The sequence below is a fragment of the Carassius carassius genome, chromosome 45 (assembly GCF_963082965.1).
Source record: "Carassius carassius chromosome 45, fCarCar2.1, whole genome shotgun sequence".
NCBI lineage: Eukaryota > Metazoa > Chordata > Actinopteri > Cypriniformes > Cyprinidae > Carassius > Carassius carassius.
In genome coordinates this window covers 13,341,686-13,366,187 of record NC_081799.1, presented here as the reverse complement: position 1 = coordinate 13,366,187, position 24,502 = coordinate 13,341,686, and the positions used below count along the sequence as shown (strand labels likewise).

The 24,502-nt window shown below is 40.6% G+C and overlaps 1 pseudogene; it reads left to right on the top strand.

The window, feature by feature from the left end:
* The window catches only part of LOC132126949 (uncharacterized), a 29,745-nt pseudogene extending 8,847 nt beyond the window's left edge, over positions 1–20,898 (top strand).
* The last annotated feature ends 3,604 nt before the right edge of the window (positions 20,899–24,502 follow it).

Genomic DNA, 24,502 nt, shown 5'->3' with positions numbered 1-24,502 from the left:
CAGAGCCGTTTAACCTCCAAGCTGTAGATCTGCAGATCAACCTGGTTTCAAATGTGTCAACAACTGTAATTTTATGTCCTTTAGAGTTGAAACTATCATTTAACCTGTCAATCCAGAAGACGCTTCAATGCTTTTTCTCTTTCTCTCTGGTTCTGTTTGCTCTCATACACACAAGCATCTTTGATTAAAAGATAGTTTACCACAAGACACCTCTTACATAATCCTGATATTAAAAAATGTAAGCCTGTGCAACAATTTAAAGTGCAAGATCAAATGTTAAATTATGCAAAAAGTGATATCTAATGTTTTTCTTTCAGTGTTTTGTGCTCTCTGAACATGTTCAGCATTTCAGAAACATTGTTGAACACATTCACAACTTAAATGAAATATAAAGTCATTCTAAGGTTTAACTGTTCGTGATGCATATATGCTGGAGAATACAAAAAAGACAACAAAACTTATACATGAACTTGCACACTGAAGAGAGATTCAGAGTTATTTATCCGCCTTTTATTATAAATTATTTACATTTACTTTCTCGAAAGAATCCAACAGTCAAGGACTAAATTTCTGATTATTTTCTTTATACTCTCTTTTTATCAACATCTTTGATTGCTAGAAGAACCTTTAAATTTCTATTGCACAACATCTGTATAGTGCAAAAAGGGAACCTTCATACGAAAGTTTAAAGAAACTAAAACTACGAAAAAACTAAAACATATTTCATTCGAAATTGAACCGACAGTTGTATAGCAATGTCGCCAAGCATCTTAAAATCAGTATTTTACAAAAATGTCACTTGTGTGCTAATTTACTTTGTCCTGCCCTTGCATTTCCATCCTTAATTATCTGTCTACTAGGGGTGTAATGGTACACAAATTTGACGGTTTGGTACGTACCTCAGTTTTGATGTCATGGTATGGTTCAGTACATCAGGGGGGATAAAACTGAAAATATATAAACAGTGGTTCACTGAAGAAATTGCTATTTCTTTAAATAAATTCAATTATAATAAACATTTTCTTAGGGAAAGAAATCTACCATAGCGTATGCTCTTAACTATACGGAGAATTTACATTACTAAAAGGTTATAATTAACAACAGAGCACAAACGTAAATTAAATTATTTTATTATTTTATTTATTTTTAAATATAATAATCAACACTCATAATTGTATTCAAACATGTAAATTGCACATAATGCAGTTTCAATTAACTTCTAAATAATACAATTTATATTTGTTGTTGAAAGTTTTACGCATTTTAAACACATTGGCTGCCATAACTTGTTTCACAAACAGGTGGAGTAAGATATAATACATATTATATAGTCATCTTATATTTCATGAGATGTTCATTCATGTTTATTTCATGTTAAAAAACAGTAGTAAAGAAGAAGGGATGACCATGCACACTCTCACACTTTGCTGCCATTTGAGGCATTTTTACATCGATCTGTCACGCCATATGAAAGAGTATGAAAACGGTATTTATTGCATTTATTTTATAAAATATTTATTTTACCAAACATTTTATGAATGAACATTGCAGTATACAAATCTGGATCTCTGGAATTTGGAATGGTTATGTAACCATTACATATTCAAATCATTTTGTCCATTGCCTGCACATTCAGAAGTGCCCATAATAGTCCATGAGAAGGCTAATACCTGCAATGGATTGATCGTATCTTTTCTACATTTCATTTGGAATGAGATTATTAGTTTGCAGCATGTGCCACTCAGCCTAATTGACCATCAGGGCCATGAGGGCTGTGTTAACATGGATCTAATAATAGACCCATGCTGGGAACATTACTTTAGTAAAGTCTCTCGTATTGAAAGCCAGACAGGTGCAAGATAATTGAAATGAGGAGTGTGTGTTTGTGAGTTCACGCATGCATGTGTGAATTCACATCAGCCACTAATTATGCTTATGCTTGGAACCGGTCATCTTTCACATGCATATTGACTGAAGACGAAGAATTACTCGTGCGGATGGTCACCCTTGGTGTCATTTGTCTGCTGAAAATAAAGAAATAGTTGAAAGGCTTGCTCAGCACAGGTACTTGGTACAAAGATAAAGGCAGGAACAGCACGGGCACATCTTCCATGCTGTTGCATAAATTATTTAAAACCTTAAAGGCCAATTTGAGATTAAGATCCTGTAGCTGATGTGGCTCAGGCCCAATCACAGAATATGAACGCACAGTCTCTGGAGAGATTAAACTCATTACTCACATGCACTGACAAATGGACACTGGCATGCCTGGCATTGGTTTAGTCACACACCACAATCATTCATGGGTCATGCAGATGTTAGAATGCATGGGCACTGCTGGGGAAAGTTACTTTTAAAAGTAAAACATTACAATATTACGTCACGCCCTAAAGAAGTAACAAATTAATTAATTAAATTAACTAGTTAATGCATTAGGTTACTTTTGAGTTACTTTTTAAATCTTCACAAGGCTTGCGTTTTCTTCTTCTTTTACAAATGTAAAAGCCCTTTCACACCAAAAGTGAAATGAATATGCCTCTGGGCTGAAGGAAATGTAAATTCATGTCTGTACAGTAGAGATAGCAGCTCAAACTAATTGCATGAAGAATATGACACAGGAGAAGAAAGTTCAACACTATTCAGCAATAACAAAAATGAAACACAAATGTGCCATTTTTGCTTATTAGTATGGTTGAATTGGATCATCAAAGGTCAGCAGCAAAGACACTGGTAAGAAAAATGGGATTAAATACATAAATGATATTTGTCTTATTTAACATATTTAATTATTGCAGGTTTTTATAATATTTTGAGTTTGCATTTGACTGTTTTTAATCATTTTGAGGAAAAGTGCATCTGTGAGATGAGTAAACACATATTAAATTTAATATAGAACTACAGTAAAATCATGTTCACACACAACACCTCTGCATATACTCATGATTTCTCTCAACCTGGCAACACGAGATCTGTCAGTCAAGACATGGGAAACAAAGTAACTGCAGTTACTTATTTGAAAAAGTAAATTAGATATTTCTTTCTAAATGAAAAATTAATACGTTGATTTACTACTTACTTAAAAAAGTAATCTGATATGTAACGTCTTGGTTACGTATGTAACCCTCGTTCCCTGAAGGAGGGAACGGAGACGTTACGAATGGATCTCGTCCGAGAGCCCAATCACCTTCGAGTGGTACAAAACGAGCCAATGGTACACAAAGTACCTTGGTCTGCGGGATTTGCATCGCGAGCTCCGGCCCGCAGAGCGGGTATATAAGGAGCAACGCAAGCAACTTGCATTCAAGTCTTCGCTGAGGAGCCGAGCCAGTGACCTGGCCGTTCAGCGGAACAGCAATGTGGCAAGGGGACGTAACGTCTCCGTTCCCTCCTTCAGGGAACGAGGGTTACATACGTAACCAAGACGTTCCCTTTCAGTCGGTCACGTTCGACGTTACGAATGGGGTCCCTTTCAAAACGCCACATGGCTGTCTTCCAGCGACCCGTGTGAGTGATAGCACCCTGTCGTAAGGCCAGCACGAGTGAGGGCCAATAGCTCACACAGAATACACTGGGTAGCATATTCCAGCTGGACGTTTGTTAGCAGGCTGCCTGCCCATGGGAGGACTTACAGTAGGCAGGTATCCACCAAGGTGGTGATACATAAGAACTCTGAGGTACCCAGCCCGCAGGGTGGAAGTTTCAATGACAGAGCTGGCAAGGGGCTTGCCAAGGGAAAGACACATGCTGCGGAGAGACTTACTGTGGACATACACATGTGGGATTGCCCAGAAAAGGGGAATCACAACACATGGAGGCACCTAGTCCCACACAGGGCTGACCAAGGTGCATGTACGCAAGTGTTGGACATAAACAGTGCTGGAGGAACCCAGGGTTCTGACTGAGGAACTCACCTGAGGGAAATAGCGCACGCATCCAGTCCGCAGAGTGGAATGGCGGAGCAAGCAGATTGACACCGAGCAGGTCCTTACTGGCCCAAAGGGGCGAGTACCCGGGAGTACAGGGGCTCTACATGGAGATTATAAAATCTCGCGAATGTGTTAGGTATCGCCCAGCCCGCAGCTCTACAGAGGTCTGTTAGCGAGGCGCCATGCGCCAGCGCCCAGGAGGAAGCTACACTCCTAGTTGAGTGAGCTCTCACCCCTAGGGGGCATGGCAGGTCTTGAGCCTGATAAGCCAGGAAAATAGCATCCACTATCCAGTGGGATAACCTCTGCTTGGAGACAGCCTTTCCCTTCTGCTGGCCTCTGTAACAGACAAAGAGCTGGTCTGAGGTCCTAAGGCACTGAGTTCTGTCCACGTAGGTGCGGAGCACACGTACTGGACAGAGCAGTGCCAGGGCTGGGTCTGCCTCCTCCAGGGGCAGCGCTTGCAAGTTCACCACCTGATCCCTAAAAGGAGTGGTGGGAACTTTGGGCACGTACCCAGGCCGGGGTCTCAAGATAACGTGAGAGTTAGCCGGCCCGAATTCCAGGCACGCTTCGTCAACTGAAAATGCCTGCAGGTCCCCGACCCTCTTCATCGAAGCCAAAGCTGTCAGGAGCACAGTTTTCAAAGATAAAAACTTTAGCTCAACTGAAGGGAGCCCTCTGCAGTGCCGATAGAACCACTGTGAGGTCCCAAGAGGGGACTTGCTGAGGGCGAGGCGGATTGAGCCTCCTTGCTCCTCTCAGGAACCTGATGATCAGATTGTGCCTCCCCAGAGACTTACCTTCAACAGGGTCAAGGTGAGCCGAAATGGCGGTCACATAGACCTTGAGGGAGGAAGGAGACAGTCTTTGTTCCAACCCCTCCTGAAGAAAGGAAAACACTGACCCAATCCGACATTTTCAGGGGTCCTCACGCCGTGAAGAACACAAAGTGACGAAGAGGTTCCACTTCAAAGCATAGGCGTGTCTGGTGGACACGGCTCTAGCTGAAGTGATGGTAGCTACCACCTGTGGTGGCAAGGAACCTAAACCTTCCGTGACCTGTCCAGAACCCACACATGTAGGTTCCACAGGTCGGGACGTGGGTGCCAGAGGGTGCCCCGTCTCTGAGAAAGAAGGTCCTTCCTCAGAGGAATTGGCCAGGGAGGGGCTGTCGCGAGGAGTACAAGTTCGGGGAACCAGGTCCGGCCGGGCCAAAAAGGCGCAACCATGAGGACCTGCTCCTCGTCGTCCCTGATCTTGCACAACGTCTGTGCAAGAAGGCTCACTGGGGAAACGCATACTTGCGCAGGCCCAGCGGCCAGCTGTGTGCCAGGGCGTCCATGCCGAGAGTGCCCTCGGTCAGTAAAACAACTGGCAGTGGGAATTTTCTGGAGAGGCAAACAGGTCTACCTGAGCGTCTCCGAATCGTTCCTGAATCAGCTGAACCGACTGGGGGTGGAGTCTCCATTCCCCGGGGTGAGACTGCTGCCGTGAGAGCTCGTCGACTGCACGATTGAGCCTGCCCGGAATGTGAATGGCACGAAGCGACCTCAGATGCTTGTGACTCCACAAGAGGAGATGGCGAGCGAGTTGCGAGATGCGGTGGGAGTGTAGACCACCCTGACGGTTGATGTACGCTACGGTTGCAGTGTTGTCCGTACGGACCAGAACGTGCTTGTCCTTCAGCAGGGCCCTGAAGCGGTGCAGAGCAAGCCATACTGCTAGCAACTCGAGGCAATTGACATGCCACTGAAGTTGAGGTCCTGTCCAGGAGCCCAACGCAGCATCCCCGTTGCACATGGCACCCCAGCCCGTGGCAGAGGCATCTGGTCACTCGGAGCATGCCCTGTTGCCATGCCCATCTCGGGACTCGGTCGTGAAACCAGTGCTGAAGCAGTCTCATATGGAGTAACCCGAGCGGTATGACTGCCGCCGCGGATGCCATATGCCCCAGGAGCCTCTGAAACAGTTTCAGTGGAACCACTCTCTTGCCCTCGAATTGTCTCAGGCAATTCAACAGTTACTAAGCGTGCTCGTTTGTAAGCCGTGCGAACATGGTGACCGAGTCTATTTCCATACCGAGAAAAGAGATCCTCTGCAAAGGGGAGCGCTTGCTCTTTTCCCAGTTGACCTGAAGACCCAGTCGGGTGAGGTGTCTGAGCACCAGATCCCAGTGCTCGCACAACCGCTCTCGAGAGTGAGCTAGGATCTGCCAGTCGTCGAGGTAGTTGAGGATACGGACACCTTGTTCCCTGAGAGGAGCCAGGGCTCCCTCCGCAACCTTCGTAAAGACGCGGGGAGACAGGGCCAACCCGAATGGGAGAACCTTGTACTGATATGCCTGCCCCTCGAAAGCAAACCGAAGAAACGGTCTGTGTCGAGGAAGAATGGAGACATGACGCGGAGAACGTGTCCTTCAGGTCGATCGCTGCAAACCAATCCATCGGACGAATGCATTCGAAAATGCACTTGGGCGTTAGCATCTTGAACAGGAGTCTGTGCAAAGCTCGGTTCAAGGCAAGCAAGTCCAGGATTGGACGTAACCCACCTGTCTTCTTGGGTATTATGAAGTAAGGGCTGTAAAAGCCGGACTTCATGTCGGCTGGAGGGACCAGCTCTATCGCACCCTTTGCCAGCAGGGTCGCGACCTCCGCGCGTATGACAGGGGCATCTTTACCCACCATCGTCGCGTGGACACCCCGAAACCTGGGGGGACGCCGGGCAAACTAAATCACGTAGCCGAGCCTGAGCGTCCAGATGAGCCAGCGGGAAGGCCTGGGGAGCTCTAGCCAGGCTCCTAGAAACCGAACCAGCGGGGTCAAGGGGACTACAGGCGTACCCACGGTGGGGCAGCGTGGTGGAGCAGACAGCCCCAGCATGGGAGGCATAGCATCCCTTAGCGTGGGCGGAGTGTGGCACTCGTCTGACTCCAAGTAGCAAAGAGGGCATGAGAAGGCGAAGCGTTCTCGAGCCGGCTTTGCATGGAAACTGGCAAGGGGAGAGGAGAACGAGAGCGGCGAGGAAGCACGTCGCCAACTGTCGTTTGTGGCCTCTTGGGACCCGGAGGTAGAGGAAACAGCTCTTTTAGTGAAGGTTGGGTACCACCGGTTGCAGGGCAAGTGGCTCAACAAAAAGAAAACGAGAACAAAGGATTCTCCCCCGGCCCTCATCCGGGGGAAGGAGTGGTCCTGCTACCATCTCCTGATGAGCTGACGTCTCCAACTCCTAGCCTGGCGTTTGGCAGGCTTAGGGGGAGAGACGGGTTGCGCCGCCCTTCTGCGGCCATCTCCTCGCTGCGGCCGGGTTGAAGGCTGCTGCTGTGGCCGAGCGGGAGTGGAGGAGGCCGCAGGGGGGTGCCCTTGGCGACGAGCAGGCTGAGGCAACTGATGTGTCTGATGGCCTCAGACTGCTTCTGGGCGGCAGAAAACTGCTGGGCAAAGCTCTCTACCGCGTCGCCGAAGAGGCCATCCTTGGAGACCGGGGAGTTGAGGAGCTGAGCCCGATCAGACTCCCTCATGTCTGCCAGGTTTAGCCATAGGTGGCGCTCCTGGACCACCAAAGTGGACATCACCTGATCCAAGGAGCGCGCAGTGACCTTCATCACCCGGAGAGTGAGGTCGATAGCAGTGCGCGCCTCCTGCAAATCCCTGGGTCAGCACTGCCCTCGTGCAGCTGCCGGAGCAGCTTGGCCTGATAGACCTGAAGTGAGGCCATGGCATGCAAGGCAGAAGTGGCCAGGCCCGCAGCTCTGTAAGCCTTGGCCACAAGCGTGGATGAGAACTTACAGGCTTTGGAGGGCAGCTTGGGACTGCCACGCCAAGAGGAGGCGCTCTGTGGACACAGTTGCATCGCGACAGAACGCTCCACCGGGGGTATCCCAGCATGCCCCTTGGCCGCCCCGCCATCGAGGGCAGTGAAGGCAGAGGAAGTACCAGAACGGTTTCGGGCAGTTAAAGGTGCCTTCCATGAACTGGTTACTTCCTGGTGCACTTCCGGGAAGAAAGTAACCAGAGGGGGGTGCTGGCGATCCGCATGAGCAGCCCCCAGGAACCAATCATCCAGCCTCGAGTGCTCGGGACAGGGCGGAGGATTCCACTTAAGCCCAATGCTCTCCGTTGCCCAGGAAAGCACGGCCGTCAGCTCAGGATCGGACTCGGACAATGCTGGCACTCCCGAGGGAGGCAACACAGCCGAATCCTCATCTCCCGAGGACTCAAGCCCGCCTTGTGATGGGGTGATCGACATACTGTCCTCTTCGCGAGCCCCGTATGAGATGTCAGGAGCCTGAGAGGGTCCAGCAAACTCATCCGGAAACTCGACCGGCTGCGGCGTATGTGAGGGGGGTGTGGCTCGAGGAGGTTGGCTCGTCGGGGAAGCCCACACAGTAACCCTCAGATCACCCTGGCCACCAGCCGAAGTAGCCCTCTTACGAGAAGAAGAGCTAGAACGTGGTGTGGCAGAGGGGACTCTATACCTTTTAAGGTAATCGAGTCTCGATCTCAACGCCAAGATGTCATGTCCCCGCAATGAGAACATGAGCTATCCACGAATGCAGTCTCAGCGTGCTGGAAGCCCAGACACGTCACGAGGAGCAATGTATCGACTGCACCCAGAAACACACCGGCGAAATGACATCTTTAAAAAGACGCAAATCGGCCCGTATTTCTTTTGTGAAAGAAATTTGCTCTTTCAGAGGTGTTGAAGTGCTCAGGGGAACACGGGAGCTGTCGCAGGAAACCCAGACGAACTGCTGAATCGCGCCTTCACACCAACACCAGCTCTTGCTTGTAGCACTCCGGTGAAAGCAGCACATGATGTGCTCGGCTCCGAAGCGAAAGCTTGAATGGGAGTTGCTCGCGTTGCTCCTTATATACCCGCTCTGCGGGGCGGAGCTCGCGATGCAAATCCCGCAGACCAAGGTACTTTGTGTACCATTGGCTCGTTTTGTACCACTCGAAGGTGATTGGGCTCTCGGGCGAGATCCCATTCGTAACGTCGAACGTGACCGACTGAAAGGGAACTCGCGTTACACCCGACACAGTGCATGGGTGGTCTATGCATATGTTTTCATTCCATTTTGATGTGACAAAGTGGTTATATCTAAGTGTATCAGTTGTTAACTTTTTTTAAATTAGTTTTCTCATTAACGTCATTATATTGTTCATTCAGACTGATTCACAAACTTGGAACGTTCAAGAACACATGAGGCAGGATATATCAATGGAACCAATAACAGCCAAACATAACTAGTCATATCCATTATCCATATCACGATGACTTTGCCCCATTCATTCTCAGTTACCCCCCACTCAACCCAACGCATTCTTTATGGGGTCTGTTAAAACTCAATGGGCTCAGGGGAGGCAAGAGAGATGACTCCCACTGTAACTTTACCTGCTGGTGTCGCTGTTGGACAAGGTTTCTAAAGTAAAATGAGTGATTTTTACACTTTTTAATGCCTATGTTTTGAAATATTGGTCTTATTGTTTTGTTGTTGTTTGTTTTTTTGTACTACAATTTTTTTTCCCATTCAATATATTGGGGAGATACTGCCTCCATTGACTCCTCAGAGGAAACACCTTTGGCTAACACAGTCTGTGATGATTTATTAGCATGTCCCAATACTGTTGTAGTATCTTAACAGATGCTTATGCTTAGCTATGCTAGAACCTAAATGCAAATGTCAAAATTAGGTGGTCTCCCTGCCACTTCTACTTCTAAGATCAGGCTAGTTTTAGCTGGTTGGAGACCACAACTTTATTACATAGTATCATGTGGTAAACTGACATACTTAATAGATTCTAATAGGGCCATCTGTGAAATCAAATCACAAGATTTTGACTTATTAGTATACTGGTGTATGGTCCTAAAAGATCCTATTGTTTAGCTATGCTAACACTTCCAACCCAACCCAACACAAACGCTGAAAGGTGGTCACACTCAAATTTCGGCTGTGTACTTTCTCATATTTAGTGAAGTACATAGTGCATATAGTACCTTATAAGTTTGAAAATTGCTATGCAGCCCATGTATAAGGATAGAGAGAGAAAGAGAGAGACTCCAGTAACTCAAAGTGATAAAAAAAGTTTAAGTTGAGGCTTTAATATCAAAGCCAACTTCAAAAGATTGAATGATGTATGAATCGTTGTCATGAGCTGTTAGCGTTATTATTCAGCGCTCAGAAGGTTCAAATTATTTCACCAGTTCTCATGGAGTTGGACTTCTCTTGAGTGCTAAAATTCTCACATATATTACTAGATTAATCATATCTGTCCTTGAACTGCTGACTTTGCACGTCTGTATGAATGTGCGTAGGTGTTTTTTATGAAGAGTGTTTTATCGGAATTTTCCTTGAGCATCAACATACAGCTGCAGATTCTTCAGTTGGATTTTTGTAGAGAAGCTGGAGGCACATCAAATCTCAAAAATGAGATCTGGTTGTGATATCAACTCATCGACCATTTCTGATTATATTAATGCAATGATAACATTTAGAATGCAGATTCCCTATTTTGGAAGATATAAATGTGTTATATTGATTAAATTACTGATTAATGATGATTAATATCAGATCTTGAACATAAGATTAAAAGTTGATCAACAAATGGAGAAAAACTGCAGCAATAAAGTTGCATAATGTAGAGTGGGAGACTCTATAGAAATCAGCAAGACGTCAGCAAAGAAACTTACACCCCCTCTTCTCCTATTCTCACATATTTCAATGTGTGACAATAGGAGAATAGCTCTCTACTCTCTCCCATGCACAAACGCCTCCTCTCGGTCCATCCAAGCAGAGGTGGTTTTGTGTCCAGAAACGTCCCATCCTAATCTCATTCTGAATGTCTGCTGTGGATTTCAGCAATTTCGCCTCGCTGGAATGCTTCAGTAAAGTCGTTAATTGTCATGTTTGTCAATTGTCAAGTCGTGAGTCATGATTTATTTGTCAAACCCTGCTTTCCTTCTTCCTTTCTCGTCTAATTGTCATGTGCATTAAATAATACACATAACTGATACACATTTTGGAGGACCCGATGTTATTGCAAAGTCATTTCTGCCAGAGTGAGAAAATTTGTTTATTAACACCACTAAAGAAATATTAATTTTGGCCCCTTCAAACATATTAGATTATAAATGACATCTATAAATTACACTGAATTGTTGGATAAAATATAAATAGATATTTATGTAATATACAGTATAGGTTGTACATGTTTAGCACGGGTACAAGAGTAGAGACACAACAAACACGATAATAGAAAATTTTTTGTTCAACAGAAGCCAAGCTGGTACTGGTACAAAAAGGACACACAATGTAAGGTATCCATCCCGTAAAGTGAAACTGTCATGCTACATTTGGGTTTCCTGGAACATAAAATAAAGTCATCATGTAAGAGTCGCAACAGTGAATGAGTCTGATACATTCATCAATGTCCCGCTCATTGAAAGGCATGACCTCGTCTTCAAACCATCCGGCAGTGATATGTGAGGGACTCCAGTCAAACCATCTACATCTGTGATAGACAGCTTTGCCGCCTGATGAAATATCCTTTTACTGTGCCTATAATTGGCTTTGTGTGTGAACCAAACTTGAGGTTTTCTTTTCCTGCAAGGAAACAAAAGATTACGACGCCTGAAAATAACTTTTCAATCTACTTGCTGACACTACTTATTCTGACTGTCAACCACAATGATGTGCCTACAGAGAAATAAAGAAATAAAACAAAAAGGTTGTGATGAATGAGGGTGGGGACAAAGCAGATGAGAGAACACCTCATCTCTATATGAACACTCCTTGTGTGTTTTGTAAGATGAGATTTTTTGACATGGCGCTCTTTTAATGCCACTGATGATTGTCCCTGTAAACCACTTGTGGCTTTGCCATTTTCAAACCTGTGTCAATTGTCTGCAAGCACAGCAGGGCAGGAGTGACCTAGTGGGCGTCACGTCCCTCAAATATCCCACCTGCAGTCTATAAATGAGGCTGTAGAGCTCAAAGTAAAAAGATTAATAAATAAATAAAAACAATAATATTAATATATATATATATATATATAGTACAGACCAAAAGTTTGGACACACCTTCTCATTCAAAGAGTCTTTCTTTATTTTCATGACTATGAAAATTGTAGATTCACACTGTATGGATACTGTATAAGGGTTAGATAACCTTAACCTGAATTTTTAATTTAATCCAAAAATGTCAAGCAGCCATTATCTAAAATTTTATATGATTTAATAGGTAACAGTTTTAAGTAAACTAATTTTCTTAAGTTGATTTAACAGCAAAGTTAACGTAGATCATTCCATGTGTAATTTTTTTCTTAATTCGTGTTTAATAATGTGTATTACATGCTGTTCTTTGTAATTATTGTTACAGTTATTTTTTTTTTAAAGTAAATCCAGTGTTTACAAAATCAAATTTTCAGTGTTTTAAATGGTTTAAAATTGTGTTGTTAGGGTAAATATAAATCAGTTTAAATAAAAAAAAGATTAATACATTTAAAATAAATACATTTTAGTTCATTAAAAAAATGCAAGCATGATATATTATAAAAGTTTAACACCAAAAAAGACTTACATAATTTTGTTAACTTTGGCAGCCATAAAATACTACAACTATAATACAAACAAAAATACTGAAAATACTGGAAAGAACAATAGTTGAGTGAAAACTAACAAAAACTAAGTTACAATGAATTCAAATGACAAATAAATACATTAATAATAATAATAATAATAATAATAATATTTTTAAACCACTGACATTACTTGAACACTCAATACACAAATGGTATATTGTGATAGCACGGATGCATTACTTATAACTTAAGCTAACCCAAACAACAACAAAGTACATCTTAGTTATTTTCCTGCATTATTTACTTGATAGTATAGAATCATTTTTACAGTGTGCTAAGGCACAAAGACTTAACTAGCCCCCTAGAAAACAAAACACCCTAGTGCCTACAGGCTCCTTTTGTAAAAGTCTCAAGAATGAGTCTGTGTTGTCAAAGAAACAACAGATAAAGAATCTTGTTTAACAAACCATCATATCTGCCAGATCATTACAACTTGTATAAAGACCGATGAATCAGGTTAAAAAACACATTGGGAGAAAAAAGGGCCCAAAAAGGATAAGAACTGCAAACTTGGACTGCGGCAAACCCACTTATGAGAGTTCAGTAATGTTTCTTGCTTTGTAGTTTCATGAAACAGCCAAAAAAATCAATAGTAATGCTAAAGACCAAATCCTGTAATGCAGTAGAGGGGAACACGGCGAGATGAATATGACTATAAAATCTGGTTTTAGTCTGTGTGATACACAAAACTGAGCTCAAACCTCTCACTGATGTGCGTCTCGTTCTGCTTTTAATGATATGAGAATTTCTGTTTTATTTTTCAGGGGAAATGTCCTTGGGACTTAGCAGCGTAATACGGATGATTGTCCTCAACGAAGTAAAAGAGATGCATATTCAGCTGTTCTCAAATGCACACAAACACACACACTCCTTTGTAAAGAAAAGAAATTCTCTGTCTTTTCTCTGATTCAGCTCCCCGAAATCCATTGAACAGCACATCTTAAGAAGAAGCTGTTTTTTTCCCCTTCTTTACATCCTTCCTTCAGGGGCCCTGAAGAGAATACAGTGTCTGAGATATTCCTTCTTTCTATTTTTCATTCACGGTACCTTACATGTCCTGTTAAACTAGTTTGAAGTGAAAGCAATAGTTCATCCAGAAAATAAAAATTCTGAAATCATTTACTCAACCTCATGTCTATTGAAACTCACTTTACTTTCTCTCTTATTTGAAACACAAAAGGAGATGTTTAGCAGAATGTTCAAGTTGCTCTTTTCTATAGAAAGTGAATAGTAAGATAAACAATTAATTTTAGTCTGTTACACAAAGCTACGACCTGGAAAACTTGGAATTTAAGTTGTATGATAAATTGTTATGATGCCTTTAGAGTGCATTTTTGAAGCTCGACAGTCCCTGGTCCCCATTCACTTTCATTGTATGGAATAGAGCAACTTGACTTTTACATACTTCAGTTCACAATAGCAACATGGATATTAATGTAACATTTCCTGGATTCTTAGCACATGAATCATATAGGTGCTTAAAGGTGCAATTATTTACAAACATATTAAATCAAAATATAAATTTTTGATCACTTTTTTTTTCTACAAATAAATTCATGAAAGGAATAGTTCACCCAGAAATGAAAATTCCTCTGAATTTAATGGGTTCAGTCAAAATGAGAGTCTAAACAGTTCATAAAAGCATAACAATAATCCACAAGTAATCCACATGACTCTAGATCATCAGTGAAATTAAGTGAAGTGAAGACTTTATTGTCTGTTTTGCTTGTCACAGAGTCGAAATTTGTCTTTGACACTGGTGACACATCCACATTAATACTTAAGAAACATATCACACATTAACAGCACATAAAACACACAAAATCACACAAGTTTAGGCAACTGACTCAACCCCAAACATTCCTTACACATTACAATTCATCATCCACAGTAATATACACACAGAGACACACACACACACACACACACACACACACACACACACAGAGAGAGATATATATATATGGTAACACTTTAGAATAGGGAACACTTATTCACCATTAACTTTTCCCTCAATAAATTCCTAATTTGCTGCTTATTAATAGTTAGTAAGGTAGTTGTTAAGTTTAGTTATTGGGTAGGATTAGGGATGTAGAATAAGGCATCAATATGTGCTTAATTACTATTAATAAATGGCTAATAATATAGTAATGTTCATGCTATTAAGCAACTAGTTAAGAAACCCTAAATTAAAATGTTACCACATATATATATATATATATATATATATATATATATATATATATATATATACAATATTATATTTAAGAAAGCTCTCAATCATTGACCTGTACAGTATACCATAGTTGGAGTTTGTTTACTAACATTAAAGCTCCACAATTTTCTTAGAAGACCAAGGCACTGTCTTGCCTTTTTATTGAGAGACTATGCATTACTTTCAAAGTTGAGTTTATTGTCAATAATTGCATGTTCCTAAATATTTAAAATTTGAGACCTGCTCTACAATTTTTCCTTTTATAATTACTAGTTTATATGGGCTTGTATCTACTATTCTTGTTTGACTCCTCAAGCATAGCTCTTTTGTCTTGACAATATTAAGATGTAAAAAACTAATATCAAGCCAACCAATAGTTAACAATTTTGCATGAGGTATTTTGGGTACCGGCATAACAATAAAATTCTTCCAGGCCAATGGTACAAAGCCATTGTCCTGAAAATTTTGAAACATCTTTGTACATAAAATATCCCGGGTATTTTTTTTTTATCAGCTGTTTGGACTCTCATTCTGACGGCACCCATTTTTGGTGTTTGTTGGAATTTGTCTGTGTGTTGTGAATTGACCTTTACACCACAATAGAAGTTCTAGACTAGTTTGAGTTATTTCTATCACAGAAACTACAAATGATAAGTATCCGCTTTAATGACATATAATTTAGGGATAGTATAAGGTTGTAAAACTATAGCATTGTTTAGACATTAGCAGTGTTTGGTGTCTCCCACAGTCCTCTGAGATTGTAATCAGATTAATTGTGCTCTTGTATTCTGTATTTAATTAGTAGTGCTGTAGTAATCAGTATCGCGCAATCAGCCTGTTAATCAGTAGTGTTGTGATAATTTCACAGCAATGATCTTTAACAATGTTAAACTGCCACTAAAATCCACAGAGAAAGTGACTTTAATAGGTAAAAGCCCTGATTTAATGTACTGAAATTAAATAACACTAATATACACATCAACCAAACATCTGGACAAACCATTTAATGCTTTTAGCAGCTGCTTCAACATATAAGTGCTTTGCTTGTATGAGAATTCAACCAACAACTTTGATGTTGTTAGCACCAGTTGAGATACGACAACATTTCAAACTATATTTTACATTCACAAAACACACCTAAAATAATGGCACCACATATTTAGTATTCATCAGATGTCATGTCGGTATGTGAATACAGGCGTGTGTGTGTTCGTGTGGGGCAGATGGTGGGGATGGACCAGAGGGAGCTGTTGTTACCCACAGGTGGCTGTTCAACCTGCTAAAAGGCAGACCAACACCTGGAGAAGTCTTAGAGTTGAAAGAGAGAGGAAATATTCAGTGGCAAACACACTCTCAAACACAGAGATACAGTGAGTAAAAGATAGAGGGCACAAAGGGTGAAAGAGGATGCCAAAACGCTCTTCTTACAGTATTTCACTCTCAGAAATGTATATCTCTTACATACTGGTAGGTAATATGCCCAAAATCTTACATTGCAATATAAGTAATTTTATTACAAGATAACAATATACATCGCAGTACAGTTATTTTTGCTGGAAATAAGGCAAAGCATTTTAGATTACATAAAATGTCACAGTTCTCAGCATATTGTGTAAATCTCAACGCTGATTATGTAAATTAAAAGTTATGTCCTGAAACTCTAGATGCCGCAGTCCAAAAGGTTCCAACCAGAGACTGTAAAAAAAAAAAAAGAAGGAAAAAAGGATGGCGTCCACTATAGAAAAGTGAAGCCAAAGCATCTCAGTATGGCCACTGTCATCTTGCATCATTTGACACCACAGTCTAAACTCTCTGAGAGTGGTTTTGACAAAACCAACATTCACAAAATGTTCCCAAGTTTATTGAAGGCAAGCAGTGGCGTGAGCTGCATAGCATTTGAATGTGAGCTGAGATAAGATGTTAGTAGCTGAATAGCGAGACAATATTTACCAACTGTTTTCGATTAAAAAAAAATAAAAATTAGGGATACAAACTACTACTGCCATTTTTTTATTTCTTAATGCCATTTAAGCTATTCATCACAATCTAAGATAAGAGTGGATATCTGTCAATCTATATCCAGGCTTTCTTAAAAAAAAAAATTAATCCATAAAACATCATTCTCTTATGATTTATAGTAATAAAGGTATGTACTTATTAGGTACTTATTGGCTGTCAATGTTTTATTGTTTTATACTAGACAAAATGAGTTGTGATATAGTTCTTGTGTCATTTCCATTATAGTTGAGGTGTGGACTTCCCTATTCTCATATAATTATATAATAATAATAATTATTATTATTATTATATATTTTATCAGTCCTAAATGGTAAGAAAAAACATGAAAAGGGCTATCCCCTTTGCGAATGGGTATGGAAAAATTCAACACCCATAATGCACTTGGTCAAACTGACTGTCTGTCAGCAGGAATGCCAAAAAAAGTGTGATTTGTGGTTTTCATAAAAGCCTTCAGTCAGTGTAGCCAATCCACATCAATTTATGAAAACTGTGTGGGGAAATCTCTACTGTTATATTGCTTATCTCTACCACTGACACACAGTTGACCAAAATCGAAATTCTTTCTAAGAGACACAGATTTATTCTGTTTGTTTTAAGTACTGCATAAAAATTCATAATAGTTCATAATTTGAAGTAGGCTGTCTAAAATATGTGTGTGTATGTGTGTGTGTGTGTGTGTGAATCTGGAGGAAATTAAATTATCTAACGCCATGTAAATAGGTCACTTCTTAAGAGATTCAAAACATTAAAATTCTTCAAGGCTCCGAAACACTTTCAAGACCTTGTTAGAACTGTGAGCTGCATCTTTAATGACACCTATTATCAGAGGCAATACAAACTCAATCTTTCACATTTTAAAATAAAACATTTCATCTTAGCCATGGCACACAAGGGTAATTAATCTGTATAGTCGTCATTTTGTTGCCGCATTTAAAGCATCCAACTGCAAACAGAACTTTTAATTAAGGCTAGTGCTTGCATATTTTATTAATCATTGTTTAAGGACTTCTCAACATTTAGTTGACATGTACTTATAAACAATTCAATATTAGCATATGTTTTCATTAATGAGACTATATTTTCCTCTAACATGGCTGCTGACTTATTGATGACCTGACAAAGAATAAAAAAGCTGTCAGGAACGACATTTCCTGAAGACTTGAGATTTCCGGAAGTTTTGACACTTTTGCCTAAAATAATTTGCTCTTAACATTTGCACTTTCACATCTATATTAGTTAAGTCTCTAGAGTGTGTATACGTACTTCAAAGTCACTTTGAAATTAGTGGTCAAATAAAGATCAAATCCTGTCACAATCCTGTCACCTGTTTGTGGAAGTCCAAATTGTTCTTAATTATCTAAGCTAAGCTACAGCACCTTGTGGTGTTCAGGAGTCCTGTGACGTCTGGTCAGAAATCATCAAACTGAACTTATTATAATTGAATAAATGATTCTCCGTCAGTATCATACCACACAGAAAGCAACAATGAACATCTAATGTTGGTCTGTTGCTGCAGATCTTTTACAAATCGCTATAAACATACTTCAGAGTTTAATGTCACATGATCTTAGGCTTCACACATTTACTGCATGCCAGATCCATTTCATTTAGTTATATTAGTTTGTCTGTGAGCTGAATGACAAAAGAAGATTCAACATCATTAAAGAATATTAGTATTGGACATTCAAAGATCAGAGATGTCTGATACTATTTATGGGTCGCCGGGATTTTGGCAAGTAAGAAATGTTCCTGGATCAACATCTTTTGATGATCCTGGATCAACATTATTGTCAACATTATTGTAGGGTATTGTTCCTACCCCTAAACTTAACCCTACCCATAATTTATTCCTAAAATCAGTGGGAAATGATAGCTGATTAACAAAAGTGTAGAAGCACCTAACCTTGATTTTAAGCCTAAAACAAATATTTCTTAAAATGTTATATCTCGATTCTGATTGGTTGATAGGAATGTTGTTCCAGGATTAACAAGGCTGTTGATCCAGGAACATGTTGTACTTGGTGAAATCACGCTTGCCCTCTTTATGACATTGTCATTGGGACTGAGACTGAGGGAATCAACAGAGAGAGTGGAGATGACGGTGGCTATCTACGTGAGTGCTGATTGTGTGAGAGATTATGAATTCAGGACTGAGACAAACACACACCAACCACTTCAGCACACAGGTAATCACATTAATTTCTTTGATTAAATTTCACAGTTTGCACAAGTTCAGTCTTTTTACATCATGTACGTGGTGTTCAGGAAATGACTCTGTGAAGATCAGAAGCTCCAGAGCAGCTGCAGTGTGTCTGGTGCTGCTGTTTGTTGCAGAACCTGATTTTACCAAGTGAGACATGTTCCTGGGACAACATCTTTGTTGTCTCTGGAACAACATTGTGATTAACCAATCAGATTTGAAGAACAAGTTTATAGATTTTGTGAAGTTTACGCTTACAATCACTGTTAGGTGCTTGTACGTACATCAGTTTCATTCATCTATCATTTCCTCTGATTTTAAGGATCACTCATGGTTAAGGTTAGGTTTAGGTGTGGGGATATGGTCAAGACTACATTTTTTGAGTAAAATGTTGTTCCAAGGTCAACAAAATATGTTGACCTAGGAACACATCTAACTCAGTAATATCAGGACATGCCTGTGTGTTCTTCTGCTGACTGCAGTCATAGTGCTGCATAGTGCATACAAAAAAAAACACAAACTACACACAAGAGACACACCAGTTACTAACCTGACAATTGAAAAGAAAGTATTTTTAACGATGAGTCAGAGACGTTCGGATCCATATGCAGAACTTTATTAAGAGAATGGTCGGACAGGCAGTAATCACTGCGTCAGGCATGTCAGGGATATCCAGAATCATTAACAGTAACAAGAAGAGGTCAGGGCAGGCAGCAGAGAATCAGAGTCGGTATAAACAATCCAAAATCAGACACGGGAAGAACAAACACAGGGAAAATACTCGGAAATGATATACAGGGCTAAACAAGACTTCGCAATGATTGAGAGTTCAAACACAGTTTATATAGGGGAGTGGTAATGGGGAACACCTGGTTGTGATTAGCACTAAGAACGGAATTATGGGACATGGAGTTGGGAATGGAAATAGAAGATGCCAGAGTCCTGAGTGGACTGCCCTCTATAGGAGTTCATGGGCACTCCACCTGATGATCGTAACAGTATTATTGTCCAAGAGTGATGATTTTATCAAACAAAGAGAGCAGTTACAGTGGGAGAACAATCACCTGCGAAGACATCTTGAAATGAGTAATCATGAACTAAATCACAGACACACAAGCATTCAACATTAACAACATAAAATATCTTTATGAATAAATTGTGTAATTCAGTGTGGATGGGAATAAAGTGCTAATACTTAACTGCTTATGTTAACAGGTGGATGGATGTACTATCAGTCCATTCTTTACTTAACTTCCTCTGAGGAGAAGAGCTGGGCTGAGAGCAGAAGATACTGTACAGAGAGAGGAGAAGATCTGATCATCATGAACAAGTGAGTGAAATAAATTGTGTGGGTGTGTGGGTCTTTGTGTGTGTTTTCTTTGGATACATATACAAGTATGTCTGTGTGAAGTCAACTGAATTTTGGCATTATCAGATTACAATGTAATTGTTTCATCTTTTTAGGGTCTTGTTAAGAAAATGTCTGCTGATGCTGATGTCTGGATTGGTTTGACTGCCAGTGATGTGGAGAACTGGGTTGATGACAGCACACTGATCTCTGGGTGAAAAATCACTGAATTAAATTATTATTATATAATAAATTATTCTGATAGTCAGTAAAAAATCACACAGAAAGCACCACTAAACATCTGATGCTGATCTGTTTCTGCAGGTTCTGGAGGTCTGTAGAGCCCAATGGATATAGAGGAATGAACTGTGTTAGGAGCTCCGGAAGGATAAAAGGAGGAGTGATGGCAGTACAAGAAGAGAGAGGACCAGGCCTGGATTTTATTTTGTGTTTTTATCCTGTTTTTGTTTGTGCGCGACAGTCGTCTGCGAGGGGCTGTCGCACTCTTTTGTGTTTATTTTGTTATTAAAATTTTCTTTAAATGTCCGCCGGTTCTCGCCTCCTTCTTCCAGACTCAAAAATCTTACATTGTTACAGGGACACACTCATACATTTTTGTCCCAGACCCTACCAATAAATGTTATAGAGCAAGTGTTAAAAAAAAATCTACTCCGCTGTTTTCAACATTATCATAAGTGTTTTCTTCTTCTTCTTCTTCTTTTTTTTGAGCAGCAAATCAGAATATCATAATTATTTCTGAAGGATCATGTGACTGGAGTAATGATGCTTAAAGTTCAGCTTTGAAATCAAATTCAAAATGTTAAATGCTTTGGATCAAATAAATGCAGATTTGGTGAACAGAATATACTTATTTTAAAAACATTAACAAGCTTACTGTTCAAAAACTGTTGACTGGTAGTGGATACTATAGGCAGCTTTAATTTTCTCTAATTTCTAGCTTTTAATTGGCTTAGAAATCTATAACTGGACAATAACAAATGATAATTTATTATATGATTTATTAAATATGATTTATTTATATACTACAAACATTTTTTTTTATCACATAATAAGGCAGAATAGTTTCTATACTGTATTAAATGCTATGTCAATTAGCACTGCATTGTTCATATACTTTATCACCTGCTGGAGATGACTTGAAAAACCATATATTTGTCGCAATCGTATGTTTAATGTCTTTGTGTTTCCAAACATTTCTGTTTTTCTGTGAAAACAACTGTTCATATAGCTGGACGCATTTGTCCATATAAGGAATTTCCTGGTATGACTTTCTGCACGACAGTGTCCTCCGGCTTCGAGTATGAATGAAACACACACTGCAGGAGTGTTTAGCACTCCGTGATGTTCATCTCGCCTTATTCTGGGTGACCGGGTCCAAATAAATTATCAGGTCATGCGCAGACTATCCTGTTTCTTTGAGTTTTTCTTTGAGAATTTATATTTCTTCACTCCAGCTCTTGAAAACCTCTATGCGAACACATTTGCTCGAAAAAGTGCGGGGGAGGAATTTCCGTGATATTAAAAGTGGGGGGACACTTCCCCGCGTAACCTACGCCCCTGATGGTAATTGTGCACATGAAGTCTTTGTGCACTTTCTAAAATCCACACTGTGGTAAGTTTGCACGCTAGTACTTTGCGTTCTTTTCTAAAATACTACCGCTTCGCGCTGTTGCTTCGTGCCCTTTCTTGAGCTGGTAAAAGCCCAGTTCATCTGGGCATCACTCCACCTATGTATCCTCAGGATACCTATTTAAACAGGGTGTTGCTACTAGGGATCTGTTGAGACAGTTCCTTCAGCAAGATTATACGAGAGCAAGTGACAGCCCCTGTGTGACAGGCCAAGACTTAGTATGATGCTAGTCTCTTGGTTGTATCCCTTTAAAGGAATCTATTCTTGATTCCTAGCCTTGAGCTCTACCCCGGTCCCAGGAGTCTGGCCCTAATAGGTAAGTTTGGGTATGTAGCCTAGGCCTTTGAATCTTTTCAGCTTAGAAGAAAAGAATGTAAATAATTGCTAAAATGAAATATTGTGTTCTGAAAGCATGATAATTGCTTAGTTTAGAATTTGTCCTACATGCCAATGTTTTTATGACTGTATACAGTAATATAATACATTTCAATTCAATTTCATTTCAATTTCTGATGGGGTTTGGAGAGAGTCCGATTAGCTGAATGGACTTCAGTGTCACATCTACAGACAGAAAACTCAGGCAGGATGTAGAAAGCTGGAATGCTAGAAGGTTCCCATGGAAACTGTGGAGCATGGAATATTTCTTGGGAAGTCACGGAACATTTCATACCCTGGTTCTCTCTCCTGGCAGATGAGAAGACCTTTGATCATCTATAATGGTCTGATGCAGATTGTGCTCCAGAATATAAGCAAGAACTTATCAAATATAGTTGTTTATATACTAAGCTGCTAAGTAAGCCCACAGCAAGTGTGTTTTTAACACAAAGGTTCCCAAAAGGTGGTCGCTGAAAATATGTGTGCATCACTTCTCACAGGTGGTGAACTCATTTAGGGATACGGTAAATCATTAATGCTAGCAAAATGTCAAAGATTAACTCCTGGGTGGAATATAACAGGAACCTAAAGCCCTGAAGCAATCCTGATTGAGACAGAATGAAATGTAGGTGAAACATGCATCTGTGTTGACCAATGATCAGTTCCATTGTCAGCTGTTATTAACGACAGAATATGTACATTGAGGACGTATACAGCCTCGGGACCAGGACATTGCTTTTCACTGGAGTCGACAAGCTGATTATCAAGTTTAGTAGTTGTCAAGCCTAGGAGTTCAACCTTGAAATGTCAACAAACTCAGTGGCAGTAGATTTTCACACAAGCAAAAAGAAACATGACTAAATATGCATTTTTATCTGTATAAATCTATAATAGGTTTTAAATAATGTGTTTGCCTCATCATAGCTGATGAAAGAGATCTAAAGAAAACAGATCATCAATGAAAGAATAATTGAATGAGTGATGTCTAATGTTTTGCCATCTTGCGTTTAAATTTAATTTAATTCCATGCAAGATTATTAGATTCAATGTGCATTCGTTCATAACCAAAGACCATTTCAGCAAGGATTTAATTTGTAAAAAAGTGTTTGTCAAAGATCCAAAAAAGGTATTTTTCCTCCATCAGGAGGGAGATTTGATTCATGTTTCCATGCAGCCGTGAGCCAGCCTTTCATCCTCATATCCTGCGGTTAAAGCGCAGATTGTGAAGGGCTTATGCAATCCAGTCTGCTTTGGAGCACTAACACTGAGATGAGCTGCTACATATTAGAGCAAGAACAGATAGTGATGACAAGCACACGTCAAACAGATAAACATGCAATGATGCACACGCAAACTCACAGTCTTTCACGTTTATAGACATATTTTAAAGAAAAAGACTTAATGCTGCAGCATGCAATGACATTGTAGAGTAGAGCTGTTTAAATTGGGGTTTCTTGACCTCAGAGGGCCAAAAGGGGGTGCTAGTGGGTCTGATATATTATATATATATATATATATATATATATATATATATATAGACACACACACACACTCACTGGCCACTTTATTAGGTACACCTTGCTAGTACCGGCTTGGACCCCCTTTTGCCTGCAGAACTGCCTTAATTCTTCATGGCATAGTTTCAATAAGGTTTTGGAAACATTCCTCAGAGATTTTGGTCCATATTGACATGATAGCATCATGCAGTTGCTGCAGATTTGTCGGCTGCACATCCATGATGTGAATCTCCCGTTCCACCACATCCCAAAGCTGTTCTATTGGATTGAGATATGGTTACTGTGGAGGCCATTTGAGAAAAGTTAACTCATTGTCATGTTCAAGGAACCAGTCTGAGATGATTTAAGCTTTGTGACATGGTGCATTATCCTGCTGGAATTAGCCATCAGAATTTGGGTACACTGTAGTCATAAAGGGATGGACATGGTCAGCAACAATGCTCAGGTAGGCTGTGGCGTTTAAACGATGCTCAATTGGTACTAAGGAGGCCAAAGTGTGTCAAGAAAATATCCATCACACATTACACCAGCACCACCAGCCTGAACCGTCGAGACAAGGCAGGATGGATCCATGCTTTCATGTTCTTAACGGCAAATTCTGACCCTACT